General features: G+C 47.2%; 1 long non-coding RNA gene across 1 annotated transcript; it reads left to right on the top strand.

Moving 5' to 3' along the window:
• The first annotated feature begins 6,511 nt into the window (after nt 1–6,511).
• On the top strand, nt 6,512–8,555 carry LOC110740778. Its single transcript, XR_002515905.2, has 2 exons — nt 6,512–6,691; nt 8,217–8,555. It is a non-coding gene; the product is annotated as an uncharacterized LOC110740778 (long non-coding RNA).
• Nucleotides 8,556–23,694: the final 15,139 nt, after the last annotated feature.

The raw sequence follows: 23,694 nt of genomic DNA, 5'->3' as shown, positions 1-23,694 counted from the left end.
GGACGATGGCGAAAGATTTGCAGGCAGCAATAGGAGTTGAGGGAATGTGCGGGCTGAAACTAAGGTTTTTTTCTTCTGTTTCGTTTCGTTTCTGAGACGGAGTTCTCGCTCTGTCGCCCAGGCTGGAGTCCAGTGACGCGATCTCGGCTCACTGCAACTTCCGTCTCCCGGGTTCAAGAGAGTCTCTTGCCTCAGCCTCCCGAGTAGCTGGAATTACAGGCGTGAGCCACCACGCTTGGTTAATTTTTGTGTTTTTTGTTTGTTTGTTTTTTGAGACGGAGTCTCGTTCTGTCGCCCGGGCAGGCTGGAGTGCAGTGGCGCGTTCTCGGCTCACTGCAACCTCCACCTCCCGGGTTCAAGTGATTCTCCTGCCTCAGCCTCCTGAGTAGCTGGGATTACAGGCGCCCACCACCACGCCCGGCTAATTTTTGTATTTTTAGTAGAGACGGGGTTTCACCATGTTGGTCAGGCTGGTCTTGGTGTCCTGACCTCGTGATCCGCCCACCTGGGTCTCCCAAAGTGCTGGAATTATAGGTGCGAGCCACCGCGACCGGCCAATTTTTTTTTTTTTTATTTTTTAGTAGAGATGGAGTTTCTCCATGTTGGCCAGGCTGGTCTGGAACTCCTGACCTCAAGTGATCCGCCCTGCTCGACCTCCCAAAGTGCTGAGATTACAGGAGTGAGCTACCGCGCCAGAACCCATGGCTGTTTATTTGTTTGTTTGCTTAGAGACGGGGTCTTGATCTGTCGCCCAGACTGGAGTGCAGTGGCGCGATCATAGCTCACTGCAGCCTCCAACTCCTGGGCAAGTTATCCTCCTTGAGGCCTCCGCCAGCCCAATAGCTGTGGGATTACCGGTGCGAACCCCACTGGTTTTTAGGTTTCATGTTGCCTCTCCCACCCCTTCTCCTTCCCGGGGACTGGGGAGCAGTGGAGGCTCATACAGACCTGAAAGGGGCACCAAGGGATCCTCCCGGGTTGCTGGAATCTGTAGTATCTTTACCTACCTGGTAGATACGTGAATGTCTACTTTTTTAAAAAAAAATCGATTAGACTATTACATTTTTACTTTATTTTATTTTATTTTGAGACAGATTTTCATTCTTGTCACGCAGGCTGGAGTGCAATGGCATGATCTCAGCTCACTGCAACCTCCGCCTCCTGGGTTCAAGATATTCTCCTCCCTTAGCCTCCCAAGTAGCTGGGATTAGGGGCGCCCGCCACCACAGCCAGCTAATTTTTGTATTTTTAGTAGAGACGGGTTTTCACCATGTTGGTCAGGCCGGTCTCGAACTCCTGACCTTCAGATGATCCACCTGCCTCGGCCTCCCAAAGTGCTGGAATTATAGGTGTGAGCCACTGCTCCCGGCAACTATTGCATTTTATTTTACTGTATGTATGTAATATCTTAACCACGCACAAAAAATTAACCTTGTTCAGATTTTCCAAAGTTAGAATTCTACCACTTCCTCAAAGTCTTGCTGCTTCTCCATGCCCCTTAGCCCTTACCAGCTGCTGGATCGGTCTTTTCATCCTTTGTACCCTGGCATTCTCCTACTCATCCCTCAGAACCCAAATGTCACCTCTTACCTCTAAAATGTTCCTAGACATCCTTCTGCCAAATACTAGCCCCTTCCTCTGTGTTTACAATGCAGATTTGTTCCTAGTGGATTACACTTATTTTCTACTCTGCCTCACTCATGAAGGCACCAGACTGGATTTACGTATGCTGTCCTCCTCAGGCCCTGCCACAGGGCCACAGAAGGACCTCACACATTACATGTCAATTGAGGTCACGGGACTGACCTGAGAATGAGGAGCCTGGGTTGTTACTCCACTTTTGCACATAGCTGTGTGACCTTGGTTATTTTCCACCATGTCCCAGCCTCAGTTTCCTTATCTGTAAAAAGGGAATGACAGCACAGGCCTTGCAAAATTGAAGGGATTATTTCTTTGAAGACCAACAGGCAATAGGGGGCAGTAGTGTCCCAGGATCCAGTTTCCCACTTCAGGTTTCAAGAAACAGGGGCAGCTGCAGTGATGAAGGCTTCCTGACTATGACAGTGTACAGTTGACTTTAAACAACATGGGGGTTGGGGCACTGACCCCTGCACAGTCCAAAATCCTGGGGTCTTTTTTTTTTTTTTTTTTAACATGGAGTCTCCCTCTGTCGCCGAGACTGGAGTGCAGTGGCACAATCTCAGCTCACTGCAACCTCTGCCGCCCGGGTTCAAGCAATTCTCCTGCCTCAGCCTCCCAAGTAGCTGGGATTACGGGCGCCCGCCACCACGCCCAGCTAATTTTTGTATTTTTAGTAGAGACAGGGTTTCACGAGATTGGCCAAGCTGGTCTTGAACTCCTGACCTCAGGTGATCCACCCACCTCAGCTTCCCAAAGTGCTGGGATTACAGGCATGAGCCACTGTGCCTGGCCTCATTTTTGACCCCCCAAAAACTTTACTGTTTTTTTTTTTTTTTTTTTTGAGACGGAGTCTCGCTCTGTCACCCAGGCTGGAGTGCAGTGGCACAATCTCACAATCTCGGCTCACTGCAAGCTCCGCCTCCTGGGTTCACGCCATTCTCCTGCTTCACCCTCCCGAGTAGCTGGGACTACAGGCGCTTGCTGCCAATTTGTATTTTTAGTAGAGTTGGGGTTTCACCATGTTAGCCAGGATGGTCTCAAACTTCTAACCTCGTGATCCGCACGCCTCGGCCTCCCAAAGTGCTGGGATTACAGGTGTGAGCCACCGCGCCCTGCCGCCCAGCTAATTTTTGTATTTTTAGTAGAGACGGGGTTTTGCCATGTTGGCCAGGCTAGTCTCAACTCCTGACCTCAGGTAATCTACCCGCTTTGGCCTCCCAAAGTGCTGGGATTACAGGCGTGAGCCAACGCGCCCAGTCCGAAAACTTAACTATTAACAGCTTACTGCTGACCAGAAGCCTTAGCAATGACAGTTGATTAGCATTTTGTTTGTTTGTTTGTTTTTCGTTTTTGTTTTGAGATGGAATCTCGCTCTGTTGCCCGGGCTGGAGTGCAGTGCTGTGATCTCGGTTCACTGCAACCTCTGCCTCCTGGCCTCAAGTGATTCACCCACCCCGGCCTTCCAAAGGGCTGGGATTACAGGCATCAGCCACTGTGCCCAGCCAATGACAGTTGATTAGCATATTTTGTATGTTATATATATTACATGCCGTGTTCTTAAAGTAAACTAGAGAAAAGAAATTGTTATTAAGAAAACCATGGCCGGGCGCGGTGGCTCAAGCCTGTAATCCCAGCACTTTGGGAGGCCGAGACGGGCGGATCACGAGGTCAGGAGATCGAGACCATCCTGGCTAACACAGTGAAACCCCGTCTCTACTAAAAAAAATACAAAAAACTAGCCAGGGGGAGGTGGCGGGCACCTGTAGTCCCAGCTACTTGGGAGGCTGAGGCAGGAGAATGGCGTAAACCCAGGAGGCGGAGCTTGCAGTGAGCTGAGATCCGGCCACTGCACTCCAGCCTGGGCAACAGAGTGAGACTCCATCTCAAAAAAAAAAAAATCATAAGGACAAGAAAGTATTTACTCTTCATCCTTGTCATCTTTATGTTGAGCAGGCCGAAGAGGAGGGGAGGAGTCAGGGGTTGGTCTTGCTGTCTCAGGGGTGGCAGAAGTGGAAGAAGTGGTGGAGGTGGGAAGAGAGGCATGAGAGGCAGGCATACTTGGTGTAACCTTTGTTTGTTTGTTTGTTTATTTATTTATTTATTTATTTATATTGAGATGGAGTCTCGCTCTGTCGCCCTGGCTGGAGTACAGTGGCTCAACCTTGACTCACTGCAACCTCTGCCTGCCAGGCTCAAGAGACTCTTCTGCCTCAGCCTCCCAAGTGACTGGGATTACAGGCGCCGGCCACCACGCCTGGCTAATTTTTGAATTTTCTGTAGAGGTGGAGTTTCACCATGTTGGCCAGACTGGCCTCAACTGATCTGCCTGCCTCAGCCTCCCAAAGTGCCAGGATTACAGATGTGAGCCACGGTACCAGGCCAGGTGAAAAAAATCCATATATAAGTGGACCCATGCATTTCAAATCTGCGTTCTTCAAGGGTTAACTGTGTTGTTGAACTCAGGAGTTCTACTGGTGATCCCCTACCTCCCCATCTTCCAGACTGGCAGACATCCTGCCTTCCCTGGCAGGTCAGTTCTGTAATGTGGCTCCAGTGCCGTCACTGGAGGGAGACAGCCTAGAGCCTCTTCCTCCATTCTTACCAACACATTGATACACCTGTTTCCCACATGTCCCTTTCTACTGAATTTTTTTTTTTTTTTTTTTTTTTGAGATGGAGTCTCGCTCCGTCGCCCAGGCTGAAGTGCAGTGGCGCAATCTCCACTCGTTGCAAGCTCCGCCTCCTGGGTTCACGCCATTCTCCTGCCTCAGCCTCCCGAGTAGCTGCAACTACAGGCGCCGCCACCACGCCCGGCTAATTTTTTGTATTTTTAGTAGAGACGGGGTTTCACCGTGTTAGCCAAGATGGTCTTGATCTCCTGACCTCGTGATCCACCCGCCTTGGCCTCCCAAAGTGCTGGGATTACAGGCATGAGCCACCATGCCCAGGCTTTTTTTTTTTTTTTTTTTCCTCGAGATGGAGTCTCGCTCTGTCGCCCAGGCTGGAGTGCAGTGGCGCAATCTCAGCTCACTGCAACCTCCGCCTCCCGGGTTCAAGCGATTTCCTGCCTCAGCCTCCCAAGTAGCTGGGATTACAGGCGCATGCCACCATGCCCAGCTAATTTTGTTTTTGTATTTTTTAGTAGAGACGGGGTTTCACCATGTTGGCCAGGCTCATCTCGAACTCTTGCCCTCAGGTGATCTGCTCACCTCAGCCTCCCAGAGTCCTGGGATTATAGGCATAAACCACCGTGCCTGGCCTCTGCTGATGATATCTACAGAGATATTAAGGTATCCTCTTAAACCAATAGATACAGCCCCTTTTGTTTTCTATTTTTCTTTGTTTCCTTTGAGACAGAGTCTGGCTCTGTCACCCAAGCTGGAGTGCAGTGGCACAAACATGGCTCACTGCAGCTTCACATTCCTGGGCTCAAGCGATCCTCCCACCTCAGGCTCTCCAGTAGCTGGAACCACAGGCACATGCAGCCACACCTAGCTAGCTTTTTGTTTGTTTTTGTTTTTTGTTTGTTTTTGTTTTTTGTTTTTTTAACTATCCTTTTTAACTATTTTTAGAGATGGAATTCTCCCTATGTTACCCAGGCTGGTCTCAAATTCCTGGGCTCAAGTAATCCTCTCACCTTGGCCTCCCAAAGTGCTGGGATTACAGGTGTCAACCACCACTCCTGGCTTTTTTTTTTTTTTTTTTTTTTTTTTTTGATACAACCCTTTTTGACTTCCCAAGCAACCCAACCGTAGAAGAATGCCAAAAACAATTTCGATTTTATCTAGAAATTCAACGTTAATTTTCGGCTTTGAACTGATTAAATAATAGTTCTAAGTCCACCAGTCAAAGAATTTAAAAGTGGGGCTGGGCACAGTGCCTCATGCTTGTAATCTCAGCACTTTGGGAGACCAAAGAGGGCAGATTGCTTGAGTCCAAGAGTTCGAGACCAGCCAGGGCAGCATAGCAAGACCCCATCTCTACAAAAAATACCAAAAAATTAGCCAGATGTGGTGGCATATGCCTGTAGTCTCAGCTACTTGGGAGGCTGAGGTGGGAGGATCACCCAAGCCTGGGAGGTCAAGACTGCAGTGAGTCGAGCTGTGATAGTGCCACTGCACTCCAGCCTGGGTGACAGAATAAGACCCTGTCAGCAAGTGGACATTTTTAGGATCTCAGTGGAACATAGTGAATTGTATATTGTAGGGTTTTATTATATAAATCAGGGGACTCAAATTCAAATGCCTTCAGGGATCAGGCAGTTTATGTGAATCAGAGATGGCACTAGCATAGGCAGTAGGAGAGGGGAGGATTGTGGCAAACTGTATCATAGGATGTCATACCTAAATACGTTCAATTCCAGTGTCTGAAAACACAGGTCACCAAACCAAAGATGCAACCAGAAGTCACTATGTTTCTAGTTTACATTACAAATGTAATTGACTATGTTATCTGAAATCAGAAAAAAGACAAAGGTAACTGTAATCACAGTACTGTAAAATGATTACTATCAGCTGCTTGACATAGTTCTAGTTTTTTGTTGGTTGGTTTTTGGTTAGCATTGTTGTAGCCATATTTACTCATCAGGTGTTTTTCAACATTACTGTTTCAGGACCTGAAGTCAAATTCACCCAGAGGATCACAGGCTCTCAGGACTTGACAGGTCACCCACAGTAAAGGTGCCTTTTTTTTTTTTTTTTTTTTTTTTTTTTTGAGACAGAGTTCTACTCTGACACTCAGGCTGGAGTGCGGTGGCATGACCTTGGCTCACTGCAAGTAGCTGAGATTACAGGCGGCCACCACCACACCTGGCTAATGTTTTGTATTTTTAGTAGAGACGTGGTTTCACTCTGTTGGCCAGGCTGGTCTCAAACTCCTGACCTCGGGCAATCCACCCGCCTCAGCCTCCCAAAGTGCTGGGATTACAGGCGGGAGCCACCGCACCTGGCCAAATGTGCATTTTTAAGGTTATCAACACAGGTTGATTGGCATGAGCTCATGTGCCATCAGGTGCATGAATACATCCAACAGGACAAACAGCTGGCACATGGTGAGTACTCCATACATATCTGATGGATAATGAATGAACCTCTTAACAGCCATCTGGCCCAGAACTGACCAGGTGGTAATCAACGGTCAGTGAGGTGCAACATGAACTGGGCCCTCTCTCCTTCCCTCCCTTTTCATCCTGCCTTATTGAGATACAAATCATATACCATAAAATCCATCCTTTCATCCTTTTAAAGTGTTATACGGTGGGTGGTGCGGCGTGAGCCACCACGCCCGGCAAGGGTACAGGGTTTCTTTTGTGGGGCAATGAGATGTTTTGAAATTAGATAGTGGTGATGTTTGAACAACTCTGAGAATATACCAGAAACCACTGAAGTATAACACTTTATTTATTTTGAGACGGAGTCTTGCTCTATTGCCCAGGATGGAGTACAGTGGTGCAGTCTCAGCTCACTACCACCTCCACCTCCCGGGTTCAAGTGATTCTCCTTCCTCAGCTTCCTGAGTAGCTAGGCCAGTTTGTCCTTCCAAAGCATGCCCAGTTTGTCCTTCCAAACCAAGCACTTTGCAAGGCCAAGGCGGGTGGATCACGAGGTCAGGAGATGGAGACCATCCTGGCTAACATGGTGAAACCCCGTCTCTACTAAAAATACAAAAAATTAGCTGGACGTGGTGGCGAGCGCCTGTAGTCTCAGCTACTCAGGAGGCTGAGGCAGGAGAATGGCGTGAACCCGGGAGGCAGAGCTTGCAGTAAGCTGAGATCGCGCCACTGCACTCCAGCCTGGGCGACAGAGCGAGACTCTGCCTCAAAAAAAAAAAGAAAAGAAAAGAAAAGAAAAAGAAACCCCGTACCCATTAGCGGTCATTCCCCAATCCCTCCTCTGCCCAGCCCTGGCAACCACTACTTATCTACTTTCTGTTCTATGGATTTGGAGTGGAATCATACAATATGTGGCCTCTTGTGACTGGCTTCTTTCACTTGGCATGATGTTTCAAGGTTTATCTACATTGTAGTGTGTGTCAGGATTTCATTTCTTTTTGTGGCTGAATTGTATTCCATGGTATGCATGCACCACATTTTGTCTATGGATATTTGAGTTGTTTCCACATTTTGGCTATTATTAATGCTGCTATACACATTTGGCAGGGTGCAGTAGCTCACGCCTGTAATCCTAGCACTTTGGGAGGCTGAGGCAGACGGATCAGTTGAGGCCAGGAGTTTGAGACCAGCCTGGCCAAGATGGCAAAATTCCATCTCTACTAAAATATATATATAGCTGGGCATGGTGGTGCATGTAATCTCAGCTGTTCAGGAGGCTAAGGCATGAGAATCACTTGAATCCGAGAGGCAGAGCTTGCAGTGAGCCAAGATCATGCCACTGCTCTGACAGGGTTTCACCACGTTGGCCAGGCTGGTTTCAAACTCCTGACCTCAAGTGAGCCACCTGCCTTGTCCTCTCAAAGTGCTGAGATTACAGGCATGAGCCCCTGCACCCAGCCTGCCTCACTTTTTTTAAAAGACATTGTTGCCTTGTTCCTTTGAATCACTTTCTCTGGGAAACCAGCTATCATGTCATGAGGACACTCAAGTAGCTCTGGGAGAGATCCCACGTGGCAAGAAGCTGAGAATTCTCACCAACAGCCATGCAAGATTCCCCAGCCCCAGTCGAGCCTTCAGATGACCATAGCCCCAGCTGATATCTTGACTGCAATATCATGAAAAACCATGTATCAGAATTGCTCAGCCATGTTGCTCCCAAATTCTGGACCTGCAGAAACTATGAAAGACAATAAATGATTATTGTTGTTTTAAGTCACTATGTTTTGAGCTAACTTTTTATACAGCAATAGATACTAACACACATTTTAACCAGTTTCCTACATTAAAACGTTTCTGTTGGAAAGACCTGCAGTTTGTATCACAAAAAAAACATTACTGACCCGTGGTCTCCAGAATAACGTGAAACTTACTGTGGCATAGAAGATCAAATGTTGGTAGGGTGTGGTGGGTCACACCTATAATCCCAGCACTTTGGGAGGCGGAGGCAGGCGGATTCTGACTGATACAAACTCCTGTCCTGAGCTGTAAACCAAGAGCGAAAAAATAAGAAAAAAGAGTACAGAAGATGGAGTGTCTAAATACAGTCATGTGTTACTTGATGACAGCAATATATTCTGAGAAATGTATGGTTGGGCAATTTTGTGGTTGTGCGAACATCACAGCATCTACTTACACAAAACTAGATGGTATAGTCTACTGCACACCTAGGCTATGGGGTACAGCCTATCGCTCCTAGGCTGCAAACCTGCACAGCATGTGACTGTACTGAATACTGTAGGCAATTGTGACACACAGGCATTTGTGTGGGAGTGGATCACGAGGTCAGGAGATCGAGACCATCCTGGCTAACACAGTGAAACCCCGCCTCTACTAAAAATACAAAAAAATTAGCCGGGCATAGTGGCGGGCGCCTGTAGTCCCAGCTACTTGGGAGGCTGAGGCAGGAGAATGGCATGAACCAGGGAGGCGGAGCTTGCAGTGAGCCGAGGTCACGCCACTGCACTTCAGCCTGGGCAACACAGCGAGACTCCGTCTCAAAAAAAAAAGGAAAAGGTACCGTAAAAATATGGTGTTATCATTTCAAGAGACCACTGTTGTATATGCAGTCCATCATTAACTGAAACATTGTCATGCAGTGCACGACAGTATTATAAGGATTACTTGTAAGTGAATGTTGGAGAATGTGGCTTATAGATGTAGCCAAATATGGTTGCACAGAATACGGAAGCACAGAATTAAACATACTGGGCCGGTTTGGTGATATACCCTTACAGATACTTCAGGATGAGAGTGGGCTTCTGCGTGGGCAGAGCTGATCATATAAAACTATGGTAGAAGGGAGCAGAAGAGCTGGTTCCCAAGAGAAAGGGGAGGAGAAGTGGCTCGGTAAAGCATGCCCAGTTTGTCCTTCCAAACTGAGCATTGAGATTAAGCTAATTCTGCTTCCAAAGGAGGAATGAGCAAGGCCATGGGAAGACACCATGAGAGTTATCCTAGGAGAGCTCAGCCTGGCTTCAGCTAAAAAGGGGTAGATGTTCAGGTATGGCTGAATCCAGAGACTTAAAGGATGTTATGGGGCTCGGTGCGGTGGCTCACACCTGTAATACCAGCACTTTGGGAGGCCAAGTCGGGCGGATCACCTGAGGTCAGGAGTTGGAGACTGGCCTGGCCAACATAGTGAAACCCTGGCTCTACTAAACAAAAAATTAGCCAGGCATGGTGGCCTGCCTTTAATCCCAGCTACTTGGGAAGCTGAGGCAGGAGAATCGCTTGAACTGGGGAGGCAGAAGTTGCAGTGAGCGAAGATCACACCACTGCACTCCAGCATGGATGACAGAATAAGACTCCATCTCAAAAAAAAAAAAAAAGATATTATGATCTCTCTCTCTCTCTCTCCCCCTCCTCTCTCGACTTCATTCTCAGGAAGCAATTTTCCCTGCAGTGGCAGGATGGATGACAATGACTTATTTATTTATTTATTTATTTATTTATTTTTTTTTTTTTTTATACAGAGTCTTGTTCTGTCGCCAGGCTGGAGTGCAGTGGCATGATCTTGGCTCACTGCAACCTCCACCTCCCAGGTTCAAGAGATTCTTCTGCCTCAGTCTCCTGAGTAGCTGGGACTACAGGTGCGCACCACCATGCCCAGCTAATTTTTGTATTTTTAGTAGAGACGGGGGTTTTACCATGTTGGCCAGGATGGTCTTGATCTCTTGACCTTGTGATCCACCCACCTCGGCCTCCCAAAGTGCTGGGATTACAGGTGTGAGCCACCGCGCCCAGCCAACGATTTACGTCTTATGCCTTATGCCCCAGCAGCCTAGTAATCCCAGTTGAAAGACAGCATATTTTTCCTAATATTTCTCACAAAAAGTCCTGGGATTGGCCTCCTTGGGCCAGTTTGGGTCACATGCCACCCCTAATCACTGTGTCCAGAGGAGAAATATGCCAACCCCTGCAGTTCTGGGGACAGGTTTGCAGATGGCAAGAGTACCCAAAGAAGAAGGCTCGAGTGGGAGAGAGGTGACTCTGCAAAGCAAAGTCAGGATGCAATTAACATCTGGAAAGCAACAAAAATACAATGTGCACTACAGGTGGCAATGAGCTGGCGCTGAAAGATAATTGGATTTCAGCGAACAATGACAGATGATGGAGAGGGATTTGCAGTCAGGAGGCACAGTGCAAGCAAAAGCAAGGGAACAGGCAGTTCAGGAGTGATTGGGGAAGGCAGGGCATTCCAAGGTACTGGAGCACAGAGTGCCCAGGAGGAGGGAAGTAGAGTAAAATGTACAATTAGAAAAATTGCATAGCCAAGCAAGGTGACCGGAGCCTGTAATCCCAGCTACTCGGGAAGCTGAAGCAGAATTGCTTGAACCCAGGAGGTAGAGGTTGCAGTGAGCCGAGATCGCACTGTTGCACTGCAGCCTGGGTGACAGAGCAAGACTCCGTCTCAAAAAAAAAAAAAAGAAAATAAAAGAAAAATTGCAGGCAGACGTAAGATCTTCTTTTTGTTGTTGTTTTGTTTTTTTTGAGATGGAATCTCACTCCGTCACCCAGACTGGAGTGCAGTGGTTCAATCTCAGCTCACTGCTACCCCTGCCTTCAGGCTCAAGGGATCCTCCCTGCCTCAGCCTCCTGAGTAGCTGGGACTACAGGCATACACCACCACACCCGGATAATTTTTGTGTTTTTAAGTAGAGACAAGGTTTTGCTATGTTGGCCAGGATGGTCTCGAACTACTGACCTCAGGTAATCCGCCCGCCTCGGCCTCCCAAAGTGCTGGGATTATAGGTGTGACCCACCACACCCTACCGACATTTGATCTTCTATGCCACAGTAAGTTTCACGTTATTCTGGAGACCACGGGTCAGCAATGGCTTTTTTGTAAATGAAGTTTTATTGCAATACAGCCATATCCATGTGTCTACCTATTGACTGTGGCTGCTTTCATGATACAATAGCAGAGTTAGTAACCATCAGAGACCACACAAAACATAAAATATTTACTATCTGACCCCTTACAGAAAATGTTTACTGACTCCAGCTACAGACAACAGGAAGCCATCAAGAGATTTTTAGCAAAAAAGTGACATGATCAGAACTCTGACTTAGAACATTTTTGCTAACAATGCTTATGAGGTATTGATAGGCTTCTCTGACTGCAAGCAACAGAAATCAACTCTGGCTAAATAAGGAAAATAAATACTATTCTAAAAGGTAATTCTGCTCACAGGTCAAAGGAAAGTTGACCAACCCAACCTGGGATAGGGGAGGAAGGAGGTGATGAGTTGAAACTCTGGAAGGTGTAGACACGAGGTAATGTTCAGTCTCCTGGGTTTGGCAAATTCGCTCCAAATAACATTCCCATCCTTGATCAACCTGCTCAAGTCCCAAACTCCCATAAGAGAATCTGATTAGTCAATTGCAAGTCATGTGCCTACTTCTTTTTTTTTTTTTTTTTTTTTTTTTTTGAGACGGAGTCTTGCTCTGTCGCCCAGGCTGGAGTGCAGTGGCCGGATCTCAGCTCACTGCAAGCTCCGCCTCCCGGATTCACGCCATTCTCCTGCCTCAGCCTCCCGAGTAGCTGGGACTACAGGCGTCTGCCACATCGCCCGGCTAGTTTTTTTTTGTTATTTTTTAGTAGAGACAGGGTTTCACCATGTTAGCCAGGATGGTCTCGATCTCCTGACCTCGTGATCCACCCGTCTCGGCCTCCCAAAGTGCTGGGATTACAGGCTTGAGCCACCACGCCCGGCCTCATGTGCCTACTTCTAAGACATCAATGTGCAGGCACATTGATTGACAGCAACTAAGGCAGTAAGGGAGGAATATTTCTCCCAAGGAAAACTGAGGTGCTTTTCCCAGAGGAAGGGGAAATGGATGCTGGGCTGGCCAAAATAGCCAACATCTGTTGCAGGGAGGAAGAAGAGAGGCTGCTCCAGTAGAAGTAACACCTGCTTGAGGGACCATTTATCAGGACAGTCAAAGCTTCTCAATGGTTCCTCATCTCCTTCCAAACACAAGGGAATCAGAACTTCCAGATTCAATAGGACCGTGTGATGAGATCTTGTCAGTCTGTTGTGCATGGAAGTAATATGTGTCACTCCTAGGACAAAGCATTTAATTTCCAGTGTTTTACTCTAACTTTTCTCCTTTCCACACTTGATGGGTTCTGTTTTGTTTTGTTTTTAACTGAGACAGAGTGTTGCTGTGTCACTCAAGCTGCAGTGCAGTGGTGCAATCTCCACTCACTACAACCTCCGCCTCCCAGATTCGAGTAGTTCTCCTGCCTCAGCCTCCTGAGTAGCTGGGATTACAGGCGCCTGCCACCATGCCCAGCTAATTTTTTGTATTTTTAGTGGAGATGAGGGTCTCACCATGTTGCCCAGGCTGGTCTCAAACTCCTGACCTCAAGTGATCTGCCCACTTCGGCCTCCCAAAGTGCTGGGATAACAGGCGTGAGCAACCACACCCAGCCCCCAACTTGATGGCTTTGAAGCATGTGTCAAAATAGAGCCTCACTCAGCCTGGGTCCCTGAATGACCGGAAACAACACAGACAAAATGGAGCAGTAAATCTTTATTGTTTTCAGGTTTTGAGGGTAGGCTGTTACTGAAGCATATTCTAGCCTTAGCCTGACTAACACTTAGGTGAGCTGCTATAACCATGACCTCAGCATTTCAATGGCTCAGCACAGTAAAAGCCCATTTCTGGCTTGCATCATAGTCCCGTGCACAGTCCACCTTAAGCCTTTCTCACAGTGATTCAGTAGCTCCACCATTCCCTAAGGGAGAATTTCAGTGTTCTCCACTACAGCCATTGCATCCATCTGGTAAGTGAGGAATGAAAGAGAGTAGAAGAAGATCATATGAGAGTTTTTTTGGGTGGCCAGGCCTAGAAGTGGTGAGTATTCCATCTGCCCACATTCCACTGATCAGAACTCAGTCACATGACTGTCTGTAGCAGCAAAGGAGGCTGGGAAATGGAGTCCAGCATGAGCTTAGAAGGAAAGAGCTATAGTTTGGGGGAACAGAACTACTGAAGATGTATAAGAAGGGGAATAGAGTCTCTTAAAATGGAAGATGGTAGCTGGGAGCAGTGGCTCATGCCTATAATCCCAGCGCTTTGGGAAGCTAAGGTGGGAGAATCAATTGAGCCCAGGAGTCTGAAACAAGCCTGGGCAACATAGTGAAACCCCATCTCTACAAAAAATACAAAAGTTAGCTGGGCGTGGTGGCGAGTGTCTGTGATCCCAGCTACTCAGGAGGCTGAGTATGGGGGCCTCTGAGCCACTGAGGTAGGGGAATCGCTTGAGCCCAGGAGGTTGAGGCTGCAGTGAGCTGTGTTTTTGCCACTGCACTCCAGCCTGGGCCACAGAATGAGACCCTGTCTCAAAAAAAGGAGAAAAAAAAAGTACAGGCATAGTGGCTCACACCTGTAATCCCAGCACTTTGGGAGGCCAAGACAGGTGGATTGCTTGAGCACAGGAGTTTGAGACCAGCCTGGGCAACATGACGAGTCTTTGTCTCTGGAAAAACACAGATTGGCGAGATGTAGTGGCATGTGTCTATATTCCCAGCTACTAGGGAGGCTGAGGAGGGAGGATCGCTTGAGCTGGGGAGCTCAAGGCTGCAGTGACCCGTGATTGTACCACTGCACTCCAGCCTGGGTGACAGAATGAGACCCTGTCTCAAAAAAAAAAAAAAAAGAAAAAGAAAGAACGAAAAGAAAAAAGAAGAAAAAAATTAGATCCAGTTATACATACATATAATGTGAAATTAAGATGTGTGAATGTGCGACACATCAAAGAAATGACTTTCTGTTAAAACTATGCAGGTGACAGGAAACATCAGCATTGGCTGGGAGCAGTGACTCCTGCCTGTAATCCTGGCACTTTGGGAGGCCAAGGCAGGCAGATTGCTTGAGTCCCAGAGTTCGTGATCAGCCTCGACAACACAGTGAAACCCTGTCTCTATGAAAAGAAGAAAGAAGAAAAAAAGAAAAGAAGAAGGGGGAGGAGGAGGAGAAGAAGAAGGAAAAGAAATCACATTTCTTCACCCATGTAACTGGCAGGAACTTAAACCTCTAATAATATCCAGTGATGGGAGCGGGGGAAACAGGTACTTTCATACCCAATCAGTGGGCGAATGCATTAGAAATCGTTTTGAAAGCTTTTAGGTAATATCTATCAAGATTTTAACCAGCAAATTCCATTATTCTAGGAATTTATTACAAAGAAATACAGTAAAATGTGCCCAAAGGTATATGGGCAGGAAGGTTCATAGTAGCACTTTTTTTTTTTTTTTTTCCGAGACGGAGTTTCACTCTTGTCACCCAGACTGGAGTGCAATGGCGTGATCTCAGCTCACCACAACGTCTGCCTCCCGGGTTCAAGCGATTCTCCTGCCTCAGCCTCCAGAGTAGCTGGGATTACAGGCGTGCACCACCATGCCCAGCTAATTTTTGTATTATTAGTAGAGATGGGGTTTTACCACGTTGGTCAGGCTGGTCTCCAACTCCTGACCTCAGGTGATCCACCTGCCTTGGCCCTTGGCATCCCAAAGTGTTGGGATTACAGGCGTGAGCCACTGGCCCTGACAGCATTTTTTTTTTTTTTTTTTGAGACTGAGTCTGGCTCTGTCGCCCAGGCTGGAGTGCAGTGGCGCGATCTCGGCTCACTGCAAGCTCCGCCTCCAAGGTTCACGCCATTCTCCTGCCTCAGCCTCCCGAGTAGCTGGGGCCACAGGCGCCTGCCACCACGCCCGGCTAATGTGTTTTTTTTGTTGTTGTTGTTGTTTTGTTTTTTTTGAGACGGAGTCTCACTCTGTCGCCCAGGCTGGAGTGCAGTGGCGCGATCTCGGCTCACTGCAAGCTCCGCCTCCCGGGTTTACGCCATTCTCCTGCCTCAGCCTCCCGAGTAGCTGAGACTACAGGCGCCCGCCACCTCGCCCGGCTAGTTTTTTGTATTTTTTAGTTGAGACTGGGTTTCACCGTGTTAGCCAGGATGGTCTCCATCTCCTGACCTGGTGATCCGCCCGTCTTGGCCTCCCAAAGTGCTGGGATTACAGACTTGAGCCACCGCGCCCGACTTTTTTTTTTTTTTTTTTTTTTTTACTTTAAGAGACAGAGTTTCACTCTGTTACCCCGGCTGGAGTGCAGTGGTGAAATCATAGTCCACTGCAACCTCGAAATCCTGGGCTCAAACAATCCTCCACCCTGGCTTCCCAAAGTGCTAGTATTACAGGCATGAGCTACTTATGCTTGGTCCATAGCAGTATTTTTTATGACAACTAAAAAATGGAAACAATTAAATTACCATCTATTGGGGTCTGATTAAATTAACTTATTTTATTTTATTTTATTTTATTTTATTTTATTTTATTTTATTTTATTTTACTGAGACAAGGTTTTGCCATGTTGCCCAGACTTGAACTCCTGAGTTCAAGCAAACCACCTACTTCAGCCTCCCAAAGTGCTAGGACTACAGGTATGAGCCATACTCAGCCTAAATTACCACTTTTTTTGTTGTTTTTTTTTGTTTTTTGTTTTTTGTTTTTTTTTTTTTGAGACAGAGTGTTGCTCTGTCACCCAGGCTGGAGTGCAGTGGCACCATCTCTGCTCACTGCAAGCTCCGCCTCCCAGGCTCACGCCATTCTCCTGCCTCATCCTCCCGGGTAGCTGGGACTACAGGCGCCCGCCACCACGCCCAGCTAGTTTTTTGTATTTTTAGTGGAGACGGGGTTTCACCGTGTTAGCCGGGATGGTCTCGATCTCCTGACGTGATCTGCCCACCTCGGCCTCCCAAAGTGCTGGGATTACAGGTGTGAGCCACCGCACCCGACCCAACATTTTTAACACTAAAATGCAATACAGTGTAACCGTGCTGGTCACAAGATAATTATGGGATTTCTGAAAAATGTTAATTCATGGGCAGTATGGTCTGGTGAGGGAACACAGATTTAAAGGTGACATCACCATTTTCTTTCAATATCAACAGTGGGGAGTCTGTTACTATCTGTAACAGTTGAAAGGTATAAATGTGAGGCATTTACTGAAGATGAAGGCAGATTCGCAGGATCCCCAGGCCCCTGGGATGGACTCTGAGCCGGGAAGTAATGAACACAGACTGAATGGTGTAATCCAGATAGAAATGCTACAGGTGGGTGGGGCCCGGCGGCTCACGCCTGTAATCCCGGCACTTTGGGAGGCCAAGGCAGGCGAATCACCTGAGGTCGGGAGTTCAAGACCAGCCTGGTAGCCAGGCATGGTGCGTGTGCCTGTCATCCCAGCTACTCGGGAGGCTGAGGCACGAGAATCACTTGAACTCAGGAGACAGAGCTTGCAGTGAGCCGAGATGGCGCCACTGCACTGCAGCCTAGGCTACAGAGCAAGACAGCGTCTCAGAAAAAAAAAAAAGAGAGAGAGAGAGAGAGAAAAAAAAAATGCTACAGGAATATTGAAGGGAAGACATTCTTTATTATTATTATTATATATTTTTTATTTTTTGGAGACAGCGTCTCACTATGCTGTCCAGGCTGGAGTTCAGTGCCATGATCACAGCTCACTACAGCTTCAACCTCCCAGGCTCAAGCTATCCTCCCACCTCAGCCTCCTAAGTAGCTGGGATTATGGGTGCAAGCCATCATGCCTGGATAATTTTCTATTTTTGTGTGTGGAGATAGGATCTCCCTGTGTTGCCTAAGCTGGTCTTGACCTCCTGGGATCAAGTGATCCTCCTGCCTACATCTCCCAAAGTGTTAAGATTACAGGTGCAAGCCACTTCGCCCAGCCAAGGGGGGCATTCTCTTTTTTTTTTTTTTTTTTTTTTTGAGACGGAATCTCGCTCTGTCACCGAGGCTGGCATGCAAGGGCTCCAGTGATCTCGGCTCACCATAACCTCCGCCTCCTGGGTTCAAGCAATCCTCCTGCCTCAGCCTCCCGAGGAGCTGGAATTACAGGCATGTGCCACCACGCCCGGCTAATTTTTGTATTTTTAGTAGAGATGGGGTTTCATGATATTGGCCAGGCTGGTCCCGAACTCCTGACCTTGTGATCCACCTGCCTTGGCCTCCCAAAGTGCTGGGATTACAGGTCTGAGCCACCACACCCAGACTGTTTTGTTTGTTTGTTTGTTTGTTTGCTTGTTTTTTGAGACAGTCTCCCTCTGTTGTCCAGGCTGAAGTGCAGTGGCGCGATCTTGGCTCACTGCAACCTCTGAAAGGGGGCATTCTTGATTATTGGACCCGTGGGAGAGAATATTAGTGAAGAGGGAGAAAGAATACGTAAAGAAAGATTTAGGAAATTGAAGTGAAAAAAGAGGATAGTCCAGAACACGAAGATAAAATTGAAGTATAATAAGAAAAGGTTTCTTTTTCTTTTTCTTTCTTTTTCTGAGACAGAGTCTGTCACCGAGACTGGAGTGCAGTGGCACCATCTCAGCTCCCTGCAACCTCCGCCTCCCAGGTTCAAGCAATTCTCCTGCCTCAGCCTCCCCAGTAGCTGAGATTATAGGCATGCGACAACATGTCCAGCTAATTTTTTTGTATTTTTAGTAGAGATGGGGTTTCACCATGTTGACCAGTCTGGTCTCAAACTCCTGACCTCAAGTGATCCACCCACCTTGGCCTCCTAAAGTGCTGTGATTATAGGTGTGAGCCACTGCACCCAGCATCTAAGAAAAGTTTTTAATGTTGGGTTGATTACATGTCCACCTTTCTTCAATGTGAGCAAACACTACAAACTTCCTGGTCTAAAACTAAATATTGATTTAATTAACTTATTTATTTTGTATCTGATCAACATCCATTCTCCCCTCTGGGAGAGCACTCTGATTTCCTGTTGAGAATCCACCTCCCTTCTACCTTATCCCGTGTCATTCAGGTGGATGGCCCCCATCAACTGACTCAAAGCCTGGCCAATCAGTAACTTCCATCTCCCCAAGCCCCATGACTGATCCAGGGGTGGGCACATGTCCCCAGCTGAGCAAATGGCATGCAATGAAAGTTCACTGAATTTGGCCAGGCATGGTGGTTCACGCCTGTAATCCCAGTACTTTGGGAGGCCGAGGCAGGCAGATCACCTGATGTCAGGAGTTTGAGACCAGCCTGACCAACATGGAGAAACATCATCTCTATGAAAAATACAAAATTAGCTGGGCATGGTGGCACATGCCTATAATCCCAACTATTCACAAGGCTGAGGCAGGAGAATCGCTTGAACCCAGGAGGCGGAGGTTGAGGTAAGCCGAGATTGTGCCGTTGCACTCCAGTCTGGGCAACAAGACCAAAACTCTGTCTCAAAAAAAAAAAATTAAGTTCACTGAATTTTCTCAAGTTATTGAACTGGTAAAATATAACCCTAGAGGTCCTGAAGGCCACCTTTGCCACTATATCAAGACAGCCTGCTTGAGACTGACATAAACATTGTGAAAACTGGGAGCTGAGGGGCATAGAATAACAAAAGTCAGATGATGTCACTGAGCTCCTGGATCCAGCTGTGCCTGAAGTCCATAACCTGGATTTTCTTTTCTTTTTCTTTTTCTTTTACTTTTTTTTTTTTTTTTTTTTAAATGTATGTAGCTTTTAAGTCAGTTTGAGTGTGGAGGAGTTTTGGTAAATTGTGGAAATCCAGGTTGGGCTCGGTGGCTCATGCCTGTCATCCTAGAACTGGGAGGCCAAAGCGGGTGGATCACCTGAAGTCAGGAGTTCGAGACCAGTCTGGCCAACATGGCAAAACCCCATCTCAACTAAAAATACAAAAATTAGCCAGACGTGGTGGCAGGTGACTATAATCACAGCTACTCAGGAGGCTGAGGCAGGAGAATTGCTTGAACCCCGGGGCAGAGGTTGCAGTGAGCCAAGATCATACCACTTCACTCCAGCCTGGGTGAAAGAGCGAAACTCTGTCTCAAAAATAAATAAATAAATAAATAAATAAATAAATATTACCAAAAAAGTATGGAAATCCAAAACAAAAGGTGTTACAACTACAGAGATGTTCCCCGTGTCTGGAGATGCTCATGACTACAGAAGCTCGGCCAGGCAAGGAGATAAGCAGGGTTCATGCTATATATGCTTTAAAATAATTTAGATCAATTAATTGGTGGCGTGGTTTAGACATGTTCACAGGGCATGAGAGACTGTGTTTTCAAAGACTAGATCTTGGCTAGAAAGTACTAGTCACTGCTGGGCATGGTGGCTCATGTCTGTAATCCCAGCACTTTGGAAGGCCAAAACAGGAAGACTGATTGAGCCCAGGAGTTCGAGACCAGCCTGGGAAACATAATGAGAACCCATCTCTACAAAAACATTTTTTAATTAGCCAGGTGTGGTGGTGTGTGCCTGTAGTCCCAACTACTCCAGAGGCTGAAATGGGAGGATCCCTTAAGCCCAGGAGATTGGGGCTGCAGTAAGTCATGATCCCTGCCCTCCAGCCTGGGCAACAGAGCAAGACCCTGTCTCTCTAAAGCAAAAAAAAAAAAACATTGGGAGGCCGAGACGGGCGGATCACGAGGTCAGGAGATTGAGACCATCCTGGCCAACCCGGTGAAACCCTGTCTCTACTAAAAAATACAAAAAACTAGCCGGGCGAGGTGGCGGGCGCCTGTAGTCCCAGCTACTCGGGAGGCTGAGGCAGGAGAATGGCGTAAACCCTGGAGACGGAGCTTGCAGTGAGCTGAGATCCAGCCACTGCACTCCAGCCTGGGCGACAGAGCGAGACTCCGTCTCAAAAAAAAAAAAAAAAACAAAAGAAAACCCTATTCTCATGCTTTAAGCAGATTTCTGCTCAGATGTTACCTCCTGTATGGCAAGTTCCCCAATTCTATCCCCCTCTATGCCAATGTTTCTCAAACTTGGGTAAGTAGCGGAATCACCCGGAGACATTGCTGAAAATACAAATACAAAGGCCCGGGCCTATTCTACTTCATCACTGCTAGAGGAATGTAAAACAGCAAATGGCACAATCACTTTGGAAAACAGTTTGGCAGCTGCTTCTTCTTCTTCTTTTTTTTTTTTTTGAGATGCAGTCTTACTCTGTCCCCCAGGCTGGAGTGCAGTAGCCCGATCTCGGCTCACTGCAACCTCCACCTCCCAGGTTCAAGCGATTCTCCTGTCTCAGCCTCCCGAGTAACTGGCATTACAGGAACATGCTGCCATGCCTGGCTAATTTTTTGTGTTTTAGTTCAGACGGAGTTTCACCATGTTGCCCAGACTGGTCTTGAACTCTTGAGCTCAGGCGATCTACCTACCTCAGCCTCCCAAAGTGCTGGGATTACAGGCATGACCCACTGCACCCGGCTGTAGTTACTGAGCCAGGCCTGGCAACTTCTTATAAAGTTAAACATGTGGCCGGGTGTAGTGGCTCATGCCTGTAATCCCAGCATATGGGGAGGCTGAGGCAGACGGATCCCCTGAGGTCAGGAGTTTGAGACCAGCCTGACCAACATGAAGAAACCCTGTCTCTACTAAAAAAACACAAAATCTGTCAGGTATGGTGGCACATGCCTGTAATCCCAGCTACTCAGGAGGCTGAGGCAGGAGAATCACTTGAACCCAGGAGGCAGAGGTTGCGGTGAGCTGAGATCACATCATTACACTCCAGCCTGGGCAACAAGAGAAAAACTCCATCTTAAAAAGTTAAACATACATAATCCTAGCACTTTGGGAGGCCGAGGCGGGCAGATCACAAGGTCAGGGGTTCGAGACCTGCCTGGCCAATATGGTGAAACCCTGTTTCTACTAAAAATACAAAAATTAGCCGGGCATGGTGGCAGGCGCCTGTAGTCCCAGCTATTCGGGAGGCTGAGGCGGGAGAATCACTTGAACACGGGAGGCAGAGGTTGCCATGAGCCAAGATGGCGCCATTGCACTCCAGCCTGGGCAACAGAAGGAGACTCCATCTCAAAAAGAACTTAAACATACAATTACTGTGTAACCCAGACATTCCACTCCTAGGTATTTACCCAAAAGAAGGGAGAGCACAAGCCCATACAAAGACGTATATGTGAATATTCACAGCACTTGGGGAGACCAGACAAAAACTGGAAATGACACAAATATTCAACAACAGGTGAATAGATGAAACAATTGTGATATATCCATACAACGGAATACTGCTCAGCAATAAAAAAGAATGAGTGGCCGGGCACGGTGGCTCATGTCTATAATCCCAACACTCTGGCAGGCCAGGGAGGGAGGATCACTTGAACCCAGGAGCTGGAGATCAGCCTGGGCAACATGGCGAGACCCTCTCTTTACAAAAACATAAAAAAATTAGCTGGGCATGGTGGCACAGTGCCTGCAGTCCCAGCTACTCAGGAGGCCAAGGCAGGAGGATCACTTGAGCCCAGGAGGTTGAGGCTGCAGTGAACCATGACCAGGCCAGTGTACTCCAAGTTAGGTGACAGAGCGAGACACTGTCTCAAAAAACAAAAAAAAAAAGAGCTATTTATACACATAACAATTTGAATAAATTTTAAAATTATTATGCTGAGACCGAGTGTGGTGGCCCACACTTGTAATCCTAGCACTTTGGGAGGCTGAGGCGAGCGGATCACTTGAGGTTAGGCATTCGAGACCAGCCTGGCCAACATGGGGAAACCCTGTTTTACTTAAAATACAAAAATTAATTAGCCGGGCATGGTGGCAAGTGCCTGTAATCCGAGCTACTCAGGAGGCTGAGGCAGGAGAGTCGCTTGAACCCGGGAGGCAGAGGTTGCAGTGAGCAGCATTCGCACCACTGCACTCTAGCCTGGGAAATAGAGCGAGACTCCATCTCAAAAAAAGAAAAAAGAAAAGAAAAGAAAAGAAAAAATCATTATGCTGAGTGAAAGAAGCAGGACCAGAAAAAGTACAACCTTTTTCTGATTGACTCCATTTATTAAAAAATTCTAGAAAACACGACTAATCTATAGTGACAGAAAGGAGATCAGTGGTTGCCCGGGTGTGCTATGGCAGGGAGGGGTTGGAGGGAGGCACGAGGAAATTTTGGGGCATGATGGAAATGTTTGCTATCTTGATTGTGGTGATAGTTTCACAGGTGTGTACATGCTCAATGTTAATGAATCAACAACATATATTAAACAAGGTGTCTTTAAACAGAGACACACATAAAACAAGGTTATGTATTGATCAGTTGATAAGAATATTGTGACCAGAGGCTCCCAGGCTCCCTGTATATTCCCTAGAAGCCATGGTTCCATATTTGATAATTCAATGTTTACAGTGTCTTTTGTTTTTTTTTTTTTTTTTTTTTTGAGGCGGAGTCTTGCTCGGTAGCCCGGGCTGGAGTGCAGTGGCCGGATCTCAGCTCACTGCAAGCTCCGCCTCCCGGGTTTACGCCATTCTTCTGCCTCAGCCTCCCAAGTAGCTGGGACTACAGGCGCCCGCCACCTCGCCCGGCTAGTTTTTTTGTATTTTTAGTAGAGACGGGGTTTCACGGTGTTAGCCAGGATGGTCTCGATCTCCTGACCTCGTGATCCGCCCGTCTCGGCCTCCCAAAGTGCTGGGATTACAAGCTTGAGCCACCGCGCCCGGCCCATACAGTGTCTTTTAAAACATAACTACTACAAATAATTAAGATAGACCCTCACATATATGTGTGTGTATACACACACACACCACATAGAGGGAGACATTACACAAGAGCGAATGAGTCCAGTTTCAACCCTCCTGAATAAAAATTATTCAAGGACAGAGACTATATTTCCAGTACCCAGAACAATGTCTGACATTTGAGAGGTCATCAGAAAATATTTGTTTAATGAATGACTGGTACCCACCTTTCAGGGTTGTTGTGAGAATTGATAGCTCATGAAAAGCTATCAGTTCTCACAAATGAAAAGCATTTAGCATAGTGCCCGGCCCATAGTAACGGTTTGTTTGTTTATTTATTTATTTATTTATTTTTGAGATGGAGTCTTGCTCTGTTGCCCAGGCTGGAGTGTAATGGCGTGATCTCAGCTCATTGCAACCTTTGCCTCC

This window comes from Papio anubis, chromosome 9 (assembly GCF_008728515.1).
Source record: "Papio anubis isolate 15944 chromosome 9, Panubis1.0, whole genome shotgun sequence".
Lineage (NCBI taxonomy): Eukaryota > Metazoa > Chordata > Mammalia > Primates > Cercopithecidae > Papio > Papio anubis.
The sequence above is the reverse complement of the archived record's forward strand: the minus strand, read 5'-3'. Positions and strand labels throughout refer to the sequence as shown.